Source organism: Coturnix japonica, chromosome 12 (genome assembly GCF_001577835.2).
Source record: "Coturnix japonica isolate 7356 chromosome 12, Coturnix japonica 2.1, whole genome shotgun sequence".
In the NCBI taxonomy this organism is placed as follows: Eukaryota; Metazoa; Chordata; class Aves; order Galliformes; family Phasianidae; genus Coturnix; species Coturnix japonica.
In genome coordinates, this window is record NC_029527.1 from 11,132,835 (window position 1) to 11,152,000 (window position 19,166).

Consider the following 19,166-nt stretch of genomic DNA (forward strand, 5'->3'; position numbering starts at 1 on the left):
GGGAGATGAGTCACAGCCAATCACTCGGAAGGAAGAAAGGTAGCAAAACAGGTTTTTGCTTCCTACCCAAGAGTGTGAAGCAGACCTGGGTGAGACATCCTGGAAGAGCAGATGGGCTGTGGCGCATTGGTTTGGCCCACCCCAAACTCTCCTCATTACAAGGCTTCCACATTAACCTTGACATTGTGATAGGGGGATGGTTGGACTGGGTGATCTCAGAGGTCTTTTCCAACCTCTGTGATTCTATGATTAAATTTAAAATAATAATAATAAAATGATACAAAACGGGCAGTTTCATTTAATTTCACCAACCCAAACTCTTCAGGATCACAGACCTGAAGCACACATGTCAGATCAATGCATTTTAGGACACCAACAGATTTGCATCCTGACTGTCCTGGCATAAAGGTTTGATGGACACCACATGTCCCCGAGACCACTTGGCATCGGATACATATGACAGTAGTTGTTTGCTATTCGTCCTTTTAATTAGGACCAACAATTTGTTATCATAGCTTGACATTTGTTCATACTTAGAAATTGCTTCCTTGAATGATACGCTGAGATTACAGTGGGTTTTCTGTGTTTGTATTGGTTTTAGTAGCTCATAACAAACCATGAAATTCATTACTCTTGCCACAAGCACCCATGAGATATGCCAGCCAGGGTGTGATTTAAACAGAGCTCAGCTCATGGAAGTTAAAAGGTTTTTAATGCTGCTCGCAAGACCTCCAAGATTTGATATTTTATTCTGTTGATAAATAACGGGTGCAGACTATTCTGTTGTTTTATTCGCCTGAGGAGCCCAAGCGTTAAAATCAGGGTACAATCAATTCACTATATATTCATTAGTTTAAGTATATAATTCGAACAGATTTTTTAATGATAAGCCTTTTGTCCTGCAAGTTACTACATCCTTATCATTTCTAATAGCACAGATGCTGTATACAGGCAGATACTTAACAGCAAAACTTCTCTGCTACAACATAATCCAGCAAAAACATTCTCATTGAAAGAAATCACAGGAAAGCAGCCTGTGCCCTCAGCATCCTTAACAGAACAGGCCTGTCAGTCATCTCCCAGTCCCATTTCTCAACGCCACGTCAAGCCTTATACATCAAGTACAATATCCAAATCGCCAGCCCCATCAAGATCATTAGAGCTGCTCAGCCCATCATGAAAAGGTCAGCACGGTGCGGAATCAATCACAGCCCCCATCAAAGGCAGCTGCGGTCAAGAAGCCCCAGTCCCTCCCTCGTATAACCTGTCATCTCCTAAACTGGTTTCCTTTATTGTAAGACATGGCCCAGCTTTTATCTTATCACAATCTACAGGGAAATGCAACTAAGCCAGCTGCAAGACGAGCAGGACTCCAAGGGAGGGATTAAGACCATATCAGGTCTGGGTTGACCACCTTGCAAGGAGGTGATGCTGTCACAGCAACAACAAGGCACAGCTTACGGCTGTCCCCAGCTGGGGAGTTGGATGGTTGCATCCCACCCATGGAGGAGCACGAGGATGACACCAGTGTCACCACGCCAGCATAACATCAACTGATAGTGCTTCCAGCAGGGCCACCTGCCCACAGCAGGCACCAGGAGGGCTGAAGGCACCCAGTCACTTTTTAGTGGTGGACAACAGCAATAGCAACTGCAGTTGCTCCTACCAGATGCTACTTGTTCAACAAGCTGAAAGCTACAGGCCATTTCTTCTTCCTTTTTCCCCCTACCAAACTGTGATGCATTAAGCATTATCTTCAAAGGGGCAAAACAAATTTGTTTGCTAAACATTAGCAGACTAAATACATTTAGACTTTTAGAAGCAATTAATGCTGCTAGAGACTTAGCAAGCCTCATTGTTCCATGGTTCAGAATGGGCTGCTCTTCAAAGTGAGAGCTGTGTGACTGTGAATAACCCCCTACAAAATAAAAACCAGGTTGGGAGTCCAGAGGAGCTGGGATTGCATTTTGTTGAGCACGTAACTTGCATTGTTTCCTTGCCACAAAAGAACAGCTGATATTTTGAAGCTAATTTTGAGTCCAAAAGTGGAGATCAAAATGCTTTGCTCCCCCAAGCTGTCGTGGCACAGAAGAGATGGGGAGCACTATGGCCTGAACAACATCTTACCTGGCTCTGAAATAAGCCCACAGAAACCAGCTCAATGCCTCAAATTCCTTCTATGTGTAAACCATGATGACCCCCTACATCAGCATGGGGAAGGAGAGGGTGGGCAGCTGGGCTCCCTGCAGCACCAAGCACTCCAAACGCATCCTCCTAAAAGACTGTTCTTACCTCAAAGATGAGCAGCTATGGATGGCCAAACAGACAGATGGGGAAGGAGAAGGGGAGCTCACGATACTGGCGAGAATGTTATAATTAGTGTAATAAGCAGCAATCACTGCTCAACAGCTGCCTTCCCCCAGCGAGCGTCTGCTCCATGTAGCACAAACCCGAGGATGAGGAGCATTCTGACACTTGCTGTGCTTTCAGCACCTCTGCTTTGAAGTTTTGACTTCGTTGAAATTTTCCTTCCAGTAAGACACGGGGAAAGCATCCATCCAGTTCTGCAGCCACTCCACATGAGCGAACAGAAGGATGGTCCTGAATATGGACTCCGCTTTTCTCCTGCCTGATTTCACACAAGGCTTAGACCAAAACCTCATCACCTCTCACCTGAGACAAACCTAAAGCCCATGGAACCTCAGAGAGAAACCATTGCATAGAAAATAGTGAAGTATTTCTATCAGATTTTGCTATGGGCATTCGATGAGCTTTTTGCTTGGTGTCAGACTTATGCCACACACTATGCAGTTCAAGAGGCCCTTCCCCAAGTTTTGGAGAGCCAAGGACTGAGCTCTCCAGCGTACCCCTGCTATCCCAACTGACCACTTGCTGCTTCTCATCTCCTTTTGGGGACCGCACTGCGACAGAGGAAAATGACTCACTTTACTCATGCTGCTCCACCACCCAACCCCTTATCAGTTTGAGGGCATTACTGGATCACAAATACAGCAAGCAGTGGGATGCCAAGGATGCTTAAGTGACAGCCATGTGTCCTAAAGAGGAAAGTACATTGTGGCTTAGACACAGGCAGCTTCCAAGACCCCGGGCACACTGTGAATGCAGTCTCAGGGAGGATTGCTCCATCTCTCTCCTTCCTTGCCAGGTCTTTGTCAACAGAGATGGCCAAGGGGAGCAGTAGGCTGCATGGGCCCTAATGGATATTTGGGCAGGAGTTAAGCACTGAGCTCCCGCTGATTTTTAGTGGCTGTTAGTCACTGATAACGCGTCTGATGTGAAGATGTTTGGAAGTGTGAGCTCTACGCTCATTATGCAAGGGGCTGTTTCCCACAGTGTAGGTTCGACAGCGCTTCAGAAAATAAGAGCAGTGAGAAAACAAATAACGACAAGCTCCAAAAGCAGAAAATGTTTACCACAGAGGAAATTTAACCCCTCTGTGAAACAAGCTCTGGGTGAGGCCGGGCTGAAGGGCTCAACAGTAATTGCAAGCAGGTGGTGAACTGCTGGGACCAGGATGTCAACAAACACCATGCTGAAGGGTTAAAACCATGCCACGAGAAGCCAGAACAAGGCTTTCTTTAATTTCCCAGTGCAAAGAAACACATTTGTACTCCCCTGACAAGCATCACGCCAAGGTAACAAGAAGAGCAAAAGAGCCATTTGCTGTGACTTTGATCATCTCTCACTCCCACAAGTGATGGGGTTCACCAGGAGCCTGAGCATCCCTGAGCTGCCACCTTCTTTGTTAACAAAGGTTAACAACCAGCTTATGTTAACCAAACCTATGCATGCAGCATGCAATGATGCCTTGGTTCATGCAAAGTGACAAAATGTGACACAACAGTGGTGTGCAGTGAGCAATGCTCAGCACCATGTGATGGAACAAGCCACACAGTTTGTGCTAATGCTACTGTGACTGGGAGCAGAGAAGCTCATTTCTAAATGGCCTGCGTACACTGAAGCCTGTGGAAATTAATGGACCTCTGAAGGATGTAAACGGACCCCAGAGACATCCACACAATCTATTAGCTCATTAGTTAAGATTAGCATTTATTTTATACAAAAAGCATCCAGGTAAAGCAAGTATTTTTCTTATATCTGCATATATCACTTTTACATTTGCAGATAGAATACCAAGTTTGTCTCATGATGCTCTGCAGAAAACCTGTGGCAGATGGCCAGCACAAAAGGGACATGGCCAGCATCATGCACACAAAGCTTCCACTCCAACCCCCAAATAAGACAGACATTGGCAAGTAGTACAGTCTAGAAACAGGTATCCTAGAACCTGACACAATACCCCACCTCATCTTAGCCTACCAAATAGCCATGGCTTCAGACTTTCTACATACTGCTCTGTTAGTCCAATGGCCTCTGCCATGATCCTTGTAGCCAAGGATGCAACAGCCAGCAAGCAAATGTATCTCAATCAATTAAGTAGCGTCACTTACAAAATACAGGAAATATTTTAGATTTATGACACCAGAATAATTTGATGCCTTCTACCCCATTAATGAAACAAGTGTTAATGTCATTTTATCATCAGTTCTAATCTTCCTGGCACAATTTCACATGACGAACAATGTACTCCCTGACTTGGTACCTACAGCTGATGTTGGATACAAGCCCCAGGCAGCAGCTGAGGGCTCAATCTCTGCTAATCCCATCCCTTTAAAGCAACTCCAAGTTGAGCAATCTAAAAAGGAGACACATGAAGTCACTTCGGCTTATCTCTCTAATTGCCTGCCTGTGAATCAGGGGACTGGTGTCAGCCACCCGCACACACACAGGCGTGGAGATGAATTAATGCCAGGCAGAGAAATCAGGCCTGAAATATTTACTGTGAGCATTTTCAGGACTCTAATTCCTGAAACTGTAGAAATACTGCTTGCTGCTGCAAGTCCAGATCCAGGAATGGAACCTGCAGTAAGGTGAGAGCCCTCACCTTCCCTCTGCTGCATAACACAGCAGTTCCACTTCTTGACATCTTTCATGCCCTGCCCAGGGCCAGCACAGTTAAAATGTTAATAGATACAGCTCCATGAATATTCAGTGCACATTTTCTTGTGAGTCCTCCCCTGGTTAAATAGCCTCCTCATTACCAAGGCCCATCTTTCTTTTGTTTTTATCTTTGCATCAAGTTGGAAATGTCAACACAGAAACCAACAGTAAAAGGACAGAAACCAAACACAAACCTCAGGGGAACATAAGGAGAAATCCTGCCCTTTTGGAGCAAGCATTCAATCTCTGCTGCCTTTCAAGACATGTAGATAAAGGCAGAGGGAACAAGCCAGCACCACAGTTTCTTTTTGACTGTACTTACTTGTCTGATATTGCCATCCCTTGGCTTTCTTAATTGCATGTGGAGGTTCCCAACCCCAATGAAGCACAACTGCCCATACTGCCTGGATACAGCCACACCTGGGAACCACTGCCACGGCCAGCTCTGCTCTGCCACCTACACGCAAAACAGGGGTTGGGCTGCTATTCCCACATCTGAAGCCTGAGAGCACATCCATTATTCAGCTGTGGCTAAGCAAGGATGGACATAGGGAGGGATAGGATTGCCCCATCCTCTCCCAGAAGCATCACCCTCTGGCACTGCAACACTTGGCCACACTCCAGCATCTTAGAATACAGCGGACTTTGAGAGCTCACCACCTCTAGAGTCAGAACAACCATTTAGGAATCAAGACATAAAACTAGTAGGGTATTTTCTGCCTTCCAAGCTATTACAATTGGTACTTTGGAATACTTCCCACCAGCCATTCTGCACACTTCTGGATGGGGTTCTGCACACCCCATCCACGCACAGGGAACTGTTCCAGCCAGATGCCAAGCTCAGGGTACCAGCAATCATACAGCCACAGGAAGGTTTGCTAGCAGAGGGGAATCATACAGCCCAAATTCATGCCACACTGCTAAAAATGTAGAAGACTCCAAGGAATAATACTCGTGTATGTTTAAGCTCTCAGTAATTCATCCCAAATACATAGTTTCTTGGCATCAATAGTAAAATTTAACCAGAGGGCAAGCATTTAGTTCTGTTTTAGCTGGGAGAGTCCCAACTTATTCTCTCCAATGTATACAGCCTCCTTACGCAATCCGTGTTTCATCAAGTTCTGCATCAGGGAGGTGTGAAGATAAGGCTAACAAGGGAAATGTCATTAAGAGTGATACACAGTACAAAAGCAAGAACAAATCGGCTGTCTGAAGCATGAGCCACTCTATGTGTATCACAAGGAGTCCCCAAAGTCTACACTGAGTCTTTCTAAGATATGGGGGTGAAGGCAACAAGTGGTGGTAGGAGGACTCCCCAAGACACTCTCCCTTGTGGCTCCAATACATGAGCTTTCCCAAAGACGACTGCACATCCTGGCTGCACAGTGAGCACACCCAAAACCTCCTGTGCAGCGAGGAGGCTGTGCCAACACTGTTTCAAATAATTTTCATTGTTAATACACAAGAACAATGCATTTATACTGCTCTGTTCGCATGACACAGGAACAGTCACACACCTACACCATCACTTTTTAAATCCCCAGTTATCAGAGTAGCCCCTGGGGAGCATGGATGCCCATCTCTCAGTGTCACACCAGAGAAGATTGGCAGCATGTCCACCACTGGACTGAGATGGCTGGAGGGCTTCCAGGTCACCAGCCTCAGCTCTATTAGAAAGGCCACCAAAGGACCCCAAAATAAGAAGCTTTTTGGGGAGTCCAGCCCTGATGCAGGAGCACATAAATGAGACAGCAGCCACGTTTTGGCAAGGACAAGACTTAAAAAGTGAAAAAAAGGGAGATTTCTTTTCTTTCTTTCTTTATGTGAACAGACTAATTTGAGGTGCAAGTAGATCAAGTGACTAATTAAGGAAATAACCGATAATTTAATCAAGATCATTAGAGGAATCAGCATGCTGCTGCCATTATTTAAATGGTACCAGAGCACAAACACACTTTCTCAACTGAGCTGTAAGGAACTCATTGGGTCCGGCCCTGCCAGCAGCCGAGCTCAGGGACTTCCACGTAACACTGCTCGTTTGTATGAACCAAAAGCTGCACACCATCTGAGGCTGATTCAGGAAAATACTGAAATCTCCTGGTAATTTCCTGCAGACAGAACATTTAATCATCTCCCAGCCTCCACCGCAAAAATCCCAACTCAATGATTCACACTTCCAAAGGAATTTGCCCCACGAACAAGCGCAGTCCTGCTGCGGGATGCAACCCTGTATCTGCCCAGTGAAGGGGAAGCAGCTTCTAACAGGAATACAGCCCAACAGGTCAGGCCATGGGCATTTCTCTTTTGGCATCTTTACAGCTGCTTATGGGACGTGCTCTGCTCCTCCAGGGGATGCAGAAACACATCGGCTCCCTGCACCCATCCATTCCACATTTATTCCCATTGAGAGCTACTTTCTCCTACAACACACAGAACTAGAAATCTACATTTGTCACCACCCAGGCTCTCTCAGCACCTTTCCCCCAACAGCCACACACTCCCACGTTCTGCTACCCGAATATTTTAAGGCTCCCACCCAATGCAATGGGTGTTGGGTCTGTATGCATGCATACCAGCACCCTGCCTGTCTCTCCAATTGCCCCACCAGATGCACGGATAGAAACATCTGCTTCCAGAGGGAGGCAAGCAGCTCATTTGTGCTGCTTAAACAAACACAAACAGAGGTAAACAAGCAGCTCAGTGCAGATTCCTGCTCCTCCCATGTAGGAATCCTTTTTTCCAACCAAACACATAATTTGTCACCGAGCAGCCGAGTTGTAAAATGCAGCTTCCTCTCTGCTTAATTCCAAAAGCATTTGAAAGCAATTGAATCCAGAAAGCTTGATTAAGGACTTTGAAGCCTTTGTTTCACTTAAAAGAAACCTTTGTTTTGCCTCAAATAAATTGGACATTTTCCCCAGAATTTACAATAACTCAGGAGAAGAAAAAAAAAAAAAAAAAAAAGAAGAAAAAAAAGCAACATCTAAAAGTTTAAAAATAACGCCTTTCCTCTCTATTAAACACAGCTGCCAAAGGTTCAGAATTCACATTTTGTCATGCCACGCAAATCCCTGCAGCAGCTGAGAAGACACACACCATGTCTGGAGAGTGAGCACTGAAGATAAGCTCCAGGCTCCCACAGGGTTCCTCACTTCAGATTTCTTAGGCAGAGTATGAAAGCAGCACAGGTTCAGAAGCTGGGACAGCAGAGCCCCTAAAGGCTGCATGGTGCCCATAGGTCCAAATGCCAGCCCCACGCTGCCCCAACACCACAGGGGCAATGGGCACCAAACACAGCGGGTAACACAGTGCGGGTGGAAACCCAAGCTGGAAAGAAAATCATTTCCCAATGCAAACATTTGTACAGTACTAAAAGAGCTTACACTTTCATATGCTGTAAATTGAGGGTGGTTACTTACTGGGCTAAACGGGCACGCAGGTCACATGCTGAAAACCCCCCAGGTATGGCACAGGGGTAGGCAAGAGGCTGGGGCTGAGCTCGGTGCTGAGGTTGGTGCCAGGGCCAGGCTGCATCCTGCTGCAGCCGCTGTGCCTTCGGCTGCCGGAGGTCATCTGGGGAGTTGGAGCTCAGGGCTGCTTCCCCAGCTCGCAGAGTGACGCCCACCGCCGTTTTTAGCTTATTGGTGAAAATCGTAAGCCTTAATCCAATCCTGTCCCTTTACCCAAATTTAGCTCTCGGTGGAGCCAGCATCCCTTTGACTAGCGGTCTGAGCACGCTTACCTTGCCTGTGTGCAAAGCACAGAAAGTGAAGCAATAAAAAACCCACACTCGGTTTGCTTTACCTCTTTCTCCCCTACCCACTTCTAAGGGACCCCTATCTTCCTGCAGAAAGCCAACCACCATCCTGTCTTTGCACGTACCCCTCGATCACAACTTGCTAAGGCCAATAAAAACAGTACGTATCACAGGGTCCAACCATACACCGACACACTTAGGGCATGACCGTACTGTGTAAAGAGAGGGCTTATAGAAGCAGTGAGAGCACAGTTCCTGAAGCTGCACCAAATTTCACAAAGCTGACTGCTGAATCACTAAGTGCTCCTGGCAAAGAGCAGCCCGCCTAGCGCCCACATATGGTTCTCCTTTCCTGCAGACGTTAACTGTCGAGACGCAGCACACAGACCTGGCCATCCCTCACAGCAGCAGCTCCAGAGCTGCCCCATGTACGGTTGGCTCCTCCTGCACACAGCAACCTAGATCTGCAAACAATGGGTGGCCACAGGTAACAGCCCCTTGTACAAATGCAGATTTCTGTGTTTCGTTACAGATATTCAGCTCTGGAGTGGCTCCAAGATGCAGACCAGCATCTGGGTGAGCTTTGCATGCGTGTGTGGTTGCATTCTAACAGAGGGGCCCAGAGTTGTGTGCTCCAGGTGCATAGCTGCAGGGCCAGGTGCAAGCAGCTCCATGGCCACGGCAGAGGTTAGGGCTGAATGGGCTCCATTCATAAGGAAGCAAACTGGGCTCCCCACCACTTGGAAGGAACATTTCTGAAGGATATTCCCATTGTATGTCTAATAAGTCCCTTTGCAAGTTTTAAAGTTAGAAATAAGCCAAACATGCATTAAACCAAAGTTATTATTTTGGACTGGGCAACATGGCGAGCCTCAAGCCATCTCTCCCAAGGGAGGGACCAAAAAGCCCCCTCCGTGGGGAGGGCAGGGCTGGATCTCCAAGAACAAAAGCAGCTACAAACCAGGTTCGCCACGTGAGAACCTCATTAGAGCCCAAAGCCCACACAGCAGACAGACTAGAGAGGAAATTGGAGTCTAATTTACATGGAGAACGATTACTTACTGCAACCAATTAGTGTCAAGCTGACTGACAGCCGACCCAAAATAGGCTTTCCCCACCCTTGTACTGCAAGTCTGAGCTTTCCTTATTGCTTTGCTTCTGGCAGGTGAGCGGTAGCACCTTGCCATGAGAGACAGCAGGGAGCATCCCCATAACAAACCATGTTAGGGCTGCCCACAAGGCACAAGGCTCAGCCTAGTCAGAGACATGGGCAACAGTATCACAAATGTTCTCCCTACTGCTCTTAAATGGCATCCTAAAGGGCCCAACAGGACATACACAGTTTATGAAAGGTGTTTCCTTTTTCCTAAGCATATATCCTCCCTGCACCTGGGGCTTTCACTCCCTGCTTTGCAATTGCATCCGAGACTGGGGGGGGTACAGTTTGTATCCAGGCAGCAACAGAGCCTGCAAAGCACTCAGCAGCAGGACTTCATTGTGTTTACCAACGTGCAAACTGTTTGCTTGCAAACACTGCAGAGAAACTGCCCCTCCTCCACACCAGATAAAAACCAGCAAACAGACTTTAAAACACCCTGACGTACACACATGGAACTGATTAAGTGCTGTTCATCTTCCATTCATTGTTAGAAAAGAAGTGCCTCAATTTTGCCATTACCTTTCCCTCCCTCCCAGGAACGCATGCTCCTTATTAACAGCACTGTCTAATCACTGCCCTTTGCTCCAAACAACAGACTGGGTGTGCATTTTGAACACACAGATAGGACAAGAGTATTTAAAAGCAATATGCTGTATTATCTTTAATGAACTTCTAAGGACGGTCTCTATGTGACTCCCATATTTAAAGACTTTATGGGTCTTCTGCGCAGGTAAGACACATTAGTCTTTTCATCTCTGCAGGCTGCACGTCATCTTTAAGTAAACTTCTCTGCAAAGATAACTTGGAGGAAACGCTTTGTGAGGTGTCTATGACTGTTTGGGAATACCTGGAGACAGCCCGGACCTCAGGTGGTGTCAGGCAGCAGCAGGGATGCTTTGATTCCAACTCACTTCCCATCAACGGTGATAAATCAATTTACACCACAGGAGCACTATCAAGAGATGGCCTCATCCCAGCACATCTGATGACAGTCACCACAAAGACTGTGAGTGGTGGCCCTGTTCCCCCCTTGTTAATCTGAAAGTCTTTGCTAATTACACCATGAATGCAATGAAAATGCACGTGCTCTCACACTCCCTGCAATTAGGCTCTTAATCTTCTGCCTATGCTCAAACCTACCTCCTCCACACTCACTTTTACCCAGGAACTGCTTTACCAGCAGCTTGAAGGGCAGCACAGCACAGATCCAGTTCTGTGTTCCCCTCGGTGCTGCTCCCTTCGGAGCCAGGCCCACAGTGCCTGTAATTCCCATTAATTCCCACTACAATTAACAGGGAGACTCACTGAGCTTTGATGACAGCGGGGTCTGCAATAGCAACTCTATCAAAATTATCTGTGCAAATTCCTCGCTGAGGCTTTATCAGCTGCGATGTCTAACAGTGTTAGGGAGCAGGGAAGGCTTCAGCTCCCTTGGTTCTGCAGACAGCTCTCCTGGGGCAGGTGGTGGTTATCCAAGACAGGAGATAATTGCTTCAGGAGGACAAAACTGGAGAAGCCTTCAGAGTGCATCCATACTGCTCCCAGGAAGGCTTGTGGAAATGATGCACATTGATTGAGGAGGCAGGGGGGGCTCCTGGGGCTGCACTGAATCTGCAGGGAGGGGAAGGGTAGTGAGAAAAGGGTGAAAAACAAATTAACCTCCAACAACAGCACAAAGGAGCGGCCTGCTCCCTGCAGGCATCCATGCCTGGTGGCCATTGGGAGACGAAAGGCAGCAAGAGCAGTGGCAAAATACTTGTAACAGTGCTTATGGGCTCAGGACCTTTGAAGCCATCCTTGAGTGCTGCTAAATCACTTGTTTTCTTTGTGTTCTGCCTGGGATTTTCTTGGCTTTGTTCTGATTATGCTGCGTGCATTCAGAGGCTCCAACCATCAGGTGCTGATCCAGTCTGGAGTGCCCCAGGTGTGGGCAGTGCTGGTGTCCCCCCAGTCCCAGAGAACCAGCATTCATCTTTTCAGAGCAGCCTTTCTCTACAGTCTGTTCTGGTGCATCTTTCTGGCTCTCTCACTAGTTGCAAATGAAGAAAAGCAGAAACCAACACAACGCCATCTTCCTATGCCTCTGAATATGCAACAACAGGAGCTATTGTAATAATAAAAACCAGAAGGAAAGGCGAGAACTCCAGCTGCAAGCAGCCTTGCAATCCTGACCCTGACGCTCTTGACAAGGTGACAGGTTATTAAGAAATATCCATATTAATCCCAACCAAAAAGTGCTCTGTTCAGCCAATTAAAGTGCCTGAGCGCTCCCAGAGACCTCTGTACTCTTTTTATTTTTTCTCTAAATGCCCTCTTAGGGAAAGGAATGGCTTCTGCAGAGATGAACTGCCCAGCTCCTTCCCACCTCACCACGAGCGGATAAAATGTTCCTGGCTGCTTCCAAACACTGCACATTAATCTGCGCAACGGAGCCTGTCTCTTTCAGCATCCGAATGATTTCTCTCCGGGGTGGGTAAGACAGAGCTGTTCCACTTGGCATCACATCCCTCCCTGCCCCCTCCTCGCGTTCCTTTTTGTTTTTTTGGCTCACAAGACATTGCTTCAGGCTCATACAAAGCTGGAGAACTCGCTGCTGCAGGACATGCAGATATATAAGGCAACGGCGGCACTCAGAACAGAATCAGGAGATTATGTTTTTTAATGCATCAAATTAAGAAGAATCCAACCACCCCTCCTCACAGCTCAGGGCGCGTCGCTTCTTTCTCCCTCAGCCATTTCTCTGCCTGTGGCAGAACCGAGAGTGACAGTAACTGTTTCTTGAATTAAGGGCTGCTGGAAATGAGATACAGGAGAGGTCCATTTGTGGCCATTATTGGAGTTCTTCCCCAGGCAACACAAGTCCCGTGTTGCTGAGCCTCATGCAGTGATAAATCCAAACAGCCCCACCACACAAAGGGCTGTAGGTACAAAGCTGGGTGTTTCATTAACACCACACACGAGGTTTGGATTTTCTACCTGCCAGCCCCACATTTCTGCCAGCAAGAATCCTGGCTGCTCCATCAGCTGCTGGAGGGGCTGGAGCTTCTCTGGGCTGGCGCTCTTCATACACATTGCTATGGGCCCTGTTACACACGTGCACCGAGGCCCAGCTGGGTGAAATCATACTATTTTGTAAAAGTTTTCATTAAATCATAAAACGTTCTTTAGCTGCAGTCACTCTGCTACCCACAGCTTAGGCTTTGGCATGACCCATGCAGAGGAGATGCTCAAAGCTGGACAGCCTGGTCTATTACCACTCTACAGGGTGGAAACTCCTCACCCCACTCCCATCACCTCTTATTGTCCTCCAGGAAAAGTATGCACCTGAAACCCTCTCACTCCTGGAAACATAATGGCTTGGGCTCTCAGGACATATCTCATCCTTTGGAAGCCAACATGAGAACAGCATGTACTTTCCCATATTTCCAAGCATCCCCAAACCCTGAGCCCTTGGCACTCTCACAGCAATTGAATACAGTTCTCAGTATTGCAACCCCATTAAAGAAAAAAAGAGAAATAACACACAGAGGGACTGTCCTGCCCCATCAGCCAGCCAGCACCTGCCCAGAGCAATAATCCCAATGACACCAGATCTGCAAAATGAAGAAGCCCATTGCGCTGGGGCAGGGTTTTTCTATAGCTAAAATGGAAACAAATATTGGCTCACAAAGATGAACGATGCCTGCGACAGATTTTTGCTGCACTTGATTAAATACAGCACACTGCAAACCCATTTCTCCTCCTTGAACGATAAACTCTATAGTCTAAAATTAAGCCCAGCAGGGTGAGATCTTGTATAGATTTCAAGATATTGCAGATTTTTTGGAAACCCTGACTGCACCGTATCCACGCTCTGCAAAATCACTTGAGAACCTCTGGCACCAAATACAAACACAGCAATAGCTAAAAATCACGTCGTGTTTTTACCTCGACACAGCCCGCACCATGGCGTACAGCTGGGGTTTGCCTTTCCATGATAAACCACTCTTTGCTTTTGATCACGTTACTGTGTAACTGTGGATGTGAGTGTAAGATATTATCATAAAAAGAAAACGAGAAGAAAAAGACCAATCAAAGAAGTGTACCAACCTGGAACACGCTTTCCAAAGGGTATTTGTAGATACCAGAATTACCATTTCTCTTAAAGACAACTGATCCTTTTCATGAAAGTACAATAAGCCCTAGAGAAATTCTTGTTGATGGTTATTAAATGGGCAGGCCTCATGCATTTTTCCAGTAAAACGACTGAAGCTTGGCTTTAGCATAATCCTGAAGATTATTGACATCTTCTGCAGCCTTTTTCCCCACTCCTGCTGAATAATCAGAGTTCCCTAGAAAACCAGTCCCAGACAAACATCAATCCTTTTTCCCCTCCCTTCCTCTCTATTTTACCTGTTTTTATGCATTCTTTTTGGCACAGCAGCAATGAGGAGGTTAGATGTCCTGATAGCTAAGGCACAAACCCTCGGGTCAGTGATCCCCATGCCATAGCATTGTCTGTTTCTGGGGGGCAATACTCTTATTTCCCAACTTCCAGATCCACCTGCTTTAATGGGAGCTTGGGCTGCCTTTTAAATGCTTTTTACTTAATTTTTTTTTCCCCAGAGAACGTCTTAAAAATAGCAAAAAATTGCCTCTTCTGAAGGCACTCAGAAGAGCTGGTTCTTCTCTTTGAAGGAAAGGCCTCCCTAATATTGGGAATTACTTGAATATTTGGATGCTTTGTGGGAGAACCTTGCAAGGATGCTTCAAAACAAGCACTTGGTTTTCTACTTCAAGGTCCACATGGTTTCCAGTCACACAAACACTTTCTTCCTTGCATTTCCCAGTTTAAACCCCCCACTACAAGTGGCTCTGCACAGAGAATGGAGACAATTAAAGACTCTCCAACAGTAAGGGTTGCAATTGTCATGTTAATGAGGCCGTTAAGCTCCCTGGTGTGCTTTCTAAAAATAAAATTACATTCAGGTATACAGCTCTCAAGGCCGCAGAGTGCCCAGGGAAGTATCTGAATGCAGATTCCCAAATAGCTGGTTGGTTGTGCTGTCTCAAAGCCATCCTGGCCCCAGCAGTGTCCCAAATTTCAGCTCTTCTCATGTCAATGGGAAGCCCAGAGAGATGGTGTGTGACATAGTTGGAACTGATGCTGGAGCCAAGGTCATGTCCCAGCAGCTGGGCACTACTAAAGGTCAAGACCTAAGACTGATCCACATGCATGACATGGTGGACACGGCCATAGCTGGGAGGGTCCCATCTGGATAGCAGCAATGACATGGCAAGCTGTGCTGTAGAAGGCTTGCTTGCAGTAATTAGAAGCATCACGGGAGGACTTCAAAGCACACTGCGAACCTCAACGGCAGAAGCCTCTTTTTAGTGGACAACAAGCAAAAATTCACAAGAGCCCTCGAGCATCTCTTAATAAACCTGAATTACACAGAATTCTGTTTTGGGAAGAGGAACCTGACAGGTCACTGCAGAGCCTGCTAGAAGGAAAGCTAGTGGTCACACTTTTCTTTTTTTGCTCTTGTATCTTTTAACTCATGCAGCTCACACATAGGCAGACACACGCTCTGCTTTTCCTCTGCCTGTCTCTAAAACCAAATACAAACTAGAGTTCGTGTATACTGAAGTCTGTAGGAAGCTTAACATTTACTTGGCTTTTGTGTAAACACTTACGTGAATTACGCAAGTTTCAGCCAAGATGCTTGGAACCCCGTCGTGCAGAGCCATATAACTCATTACAATTAAAACCAGAGCGCGAGGCAATCAGGCTCGCCCGACAGCGTGCTGTTATGGATTTGCACTTCCAAATAGCTTCCAATTTGTCTTCACAGCAGCTCAGCCTCTTGGGGAGAAACCCCACCAGCTCAATCCTGCAACCCAGGGCAGTAAGTGGCTGCAGGGCCACTGTCCTCCATGGACTGCAAAAGGTGTGGTGGTGGCACCCATTCAGACAGGTGGATATGGAATAGGGCCGTGCCTACTGCCACTAGGCTACAGCATACAGGCTGTGTGTTTACTCACCCTGATGGTGTAAAGATGGTCTGCATCCTGCCCCTATGAAGGTGTCCCAGTAAATGCATTTGAATAATAAGAACCTACCAAAAAGCCCAGTGAAACGTGCATCACCCTCAACTGCAAAGCAGTGTCTATTCCCCAAGCCTTTCTTATTCATATTATTCATAATATGCTAAGCTATTAAACCATCCTATGGAAAGTGCTGTGGCTTACAGTGCTGCAGACAAGTGGTGTTATCACTTGGTATTTCTTCTTTGTTATTACAGTGAATCTTCCTACATCTCTGAAAATAATCCAATTATTGCTCACCACTGGTAAGGTCACTGCTGCTTTGAACAGAGATTTGGGTAATACCTGATTACTTTTAAGCAAATATCGCTAGGACTTCAGCAGAAATTTCAGAGAGATGGAAAATCCATTTTACTGGAAACCACAGATGGAAAAATATTCCCACTCTAGACGACACAAGCGGACAAAAATAATGGTATTATTTCTCAGCCTTATTAGAAAAATATTGTTTTATCTGAAATTGAGAGCATAGATATATTCTGTTATTAAAACAATATGTAATTTTTCATATCACATAACCTTCGGAATAAGGCAATCATCAAGTCTTTATTAAATGTCCCCATACAGGCTCCAAAACGTATTGAGCTACTTGAACACAATATATGGAAAATGGCAGAGGGTTTGTATCACTTGTGGGAATAAAACAGCTCAAAGAAAAGCAGATATCAAAGATCAATCTATAATAAGGAATATGCAGTTAACATCCCTTACAGCAGTCTCGGAGATTATTTTTCTGCATTGAGCCAACTAGATAACAGCAAATTCAGACAAAATGCTTATCGTGCCAAGAAAAGGTGTCTATTATATGTCTTTTGGTGCAATTAATCACGGGGTTCTTTACTGTCAGTCCATCTTTAGGCAATGCCAGGAAAGAATAAAATACCCAACTCTTTCTTTCCCTTAAGAAGAAATTAATCACACTGTCACTGAGAAATGGTTTTTCTGACATCACTTTCCCTGTGCTGGCCAACTGACATTAGAAATGAAACCCTGTTAGTGCTCGTTCTGCTAAAGGAGGAAGGATGCTCAGAATTAACCCAAGGGTGCCCTTCCAAAGACTCCAGCAGAAGACTCAGATCTAAGGGTGCTGGGGAAGGATGGTGGCTGCCATCAGCTCCCATACACTTCAGTTGTTTTCTGTTTTGAACAAATAGCACAAAGAGAACGAATGCTGCACACTGGGGGTAAAGACTCAGGTCTTCCGTGATTCTTCCTACAAGAACACAAGGAAGTTGCCAAATAATCTCTTATCTGAGTAATACATATGTCTACATTTCTTTATGGTTCTGCTTTTTTGAAGAAAAAGCAGCAGCCTAAAACACTGAGAACTGAATATTTAACAAGTGAACTCTGTTTACTCCTTACAAAGAGCACCGACTAGAATGTTAGCCAGGAAACACAGGAAGAAAAACACACAGTTTTGTGCTCTGTTATCAAAGTAAGACCCAACACAAAGGGGATGAATTTTTAAAACCTCCCAGCGAGCTGCAGAATGAACTCCTGGTTAGAAGGGCACTCTATTCAAAATGTCCCTGTCATCTCGTGTCACCCTGTCCTGAAAAGGAGCCTGGGTGAAAGAGAGAAAGCAGCCTGGGTGCAATAGGCTGAAGTAAAGCAGGGACCCAAGGGAAGGAAAAGGCATGGTGGCTTTGGAGGACCCAGCAAAACACCAAGGCACAGAGCAGCCTTGATGCCAGTGGAAAAAAAAATGATACAAATCAACTGGCAGATGCTTTTCTAAGGGTGTTTTCACCAGATTCCAGATGAAGATCTAAAGGGAAGTTGTTTTTGGTATTGTTGGTTTACAAAGAGCATCAGTAGAGCGGGCTGGGTGCAAGGACTCGCACCTGGAACAGGACTAAAGGAGGATCATTGCACTCACATTTCAGCTGTTACTTTTAAACAGGGCTGCTTAAATGAGAGGCGCCTGGGGAGGCCGGTGTGAGAAGAGAAAGCAGGACAGATGGAATTAATGCAGAAACCCAAGACGGCTCATTAGTGTGGAAGCGAGCATTGTCAAAGAGCTCACGTCTGCACCAAGCATGAACCTGGTGTAATTGAGCCCAGCTATTTAACAGATTGAATTAGACATCAGTGCACGGAGGTGAGACGGGGAGCATAGCACCGACCTGGTTCTGCAGGAACCGTGGTGGCCTGGAGACCTTCCACAGCCTGACAACCCCAACAAACACCACACATACAGAATAACCAACTGGTTACACTTCTTATTAACGCACTATCATAGCGCTGCTAACTGCTCCCACAGTCTCCTGCTGCAAGAACTCTGAGCCTCCCTGACATTTCACTTTCTTCTGTTTCCGCTCGATTCAGTCATGACTGTAGGTCCCTGTAGAGTTACAGAGGGAAAGCAGCAGCATCTACATCCTATTAAACACTCAGGAGCCAGGTTTTGGGGGATTTTTCAAGTCAGGTAGGACTAATTGCCATGGGTGACTGAGCTCCACTGTAGCCAGAAGGACTGTGCTGCACAGAACAGCCTTTCCAAGGCACAGGTGTTTTCTCTCCCTGTCCTTCATATATCTAGCCAAATAATCAGTTTATTAGCATGAAGCAAATGCACAGTGAAGTAACAACACTCGCGTTATCGAGGTTCTAACTAGGGAGGAGCACATCATTAATCACTGTTAATGCCAACATTAAAATGGTATTGACGCTAAGAATCCCAGGCATCCCATTTGGTGCTCATCTAACATATGGCACATGTGCATTTTATAGCTTTTGTATTAATCTACCCGCAATGCCATCACTTTGCAAGATTTCATGAAATATTAAAATTACGGAGGATAATTTATTTTAGAGCTCCAGGCAAAGGCCCTGGGAATCACGAGAACCTGCCCATTAAATTCACACAGGTCTGCGACTCACAGTCCTAATATCCCGTGTCTGTTTGCTGAGCGAGAGAACGACACGACGCCTTTGAGCCCCGTTATTTGATGGATCAGTCTGAATTTGCTTATTAAGGTTTCTACAATCCATTACCACTCCAGGAAACAGAGAGAGAGAGAGACTGAGAAAGACATGATAGACTAAGGATGTTTATCAAAACACGCAAAGTGAGATTGACATTCAAAACAAATCACTGCAGCCTCCTGCAAAAAGTGCTGGGCATCTTTATCAACA

At 46.0% G+C, this 19,166-nt stretch overlaps 1 protein-coding gene across 2 annotated transcripts in view; it reads right to left on the reverse strand.

Annotated features, from left to right (window-relative positions):
- PRICKLE2 (prickle planar cell polarity protein 2) overlaps window positions 1-19,166 on the reverse strand; it is an 88,055-nt gene that overhangs the window by 38,580 nt on the left and 30,309 nt on the right. The window contains exon 1 of one of the 2 annotated variants that reach the window (XM_015875406.2): window positions 8,442-8,604. The exons of the other annotated variant lie outside the window; for it this stretch is intronic. The gene's annotated coding sequence lies outside the window, so the exon portion shown is untranslated. Of the gene's footprint in view, window positions 1-8,441; window positions 8,605-19,166 lie in introns of those variants that run through there. 2 annotated transcript variants of the gene reach the window in all.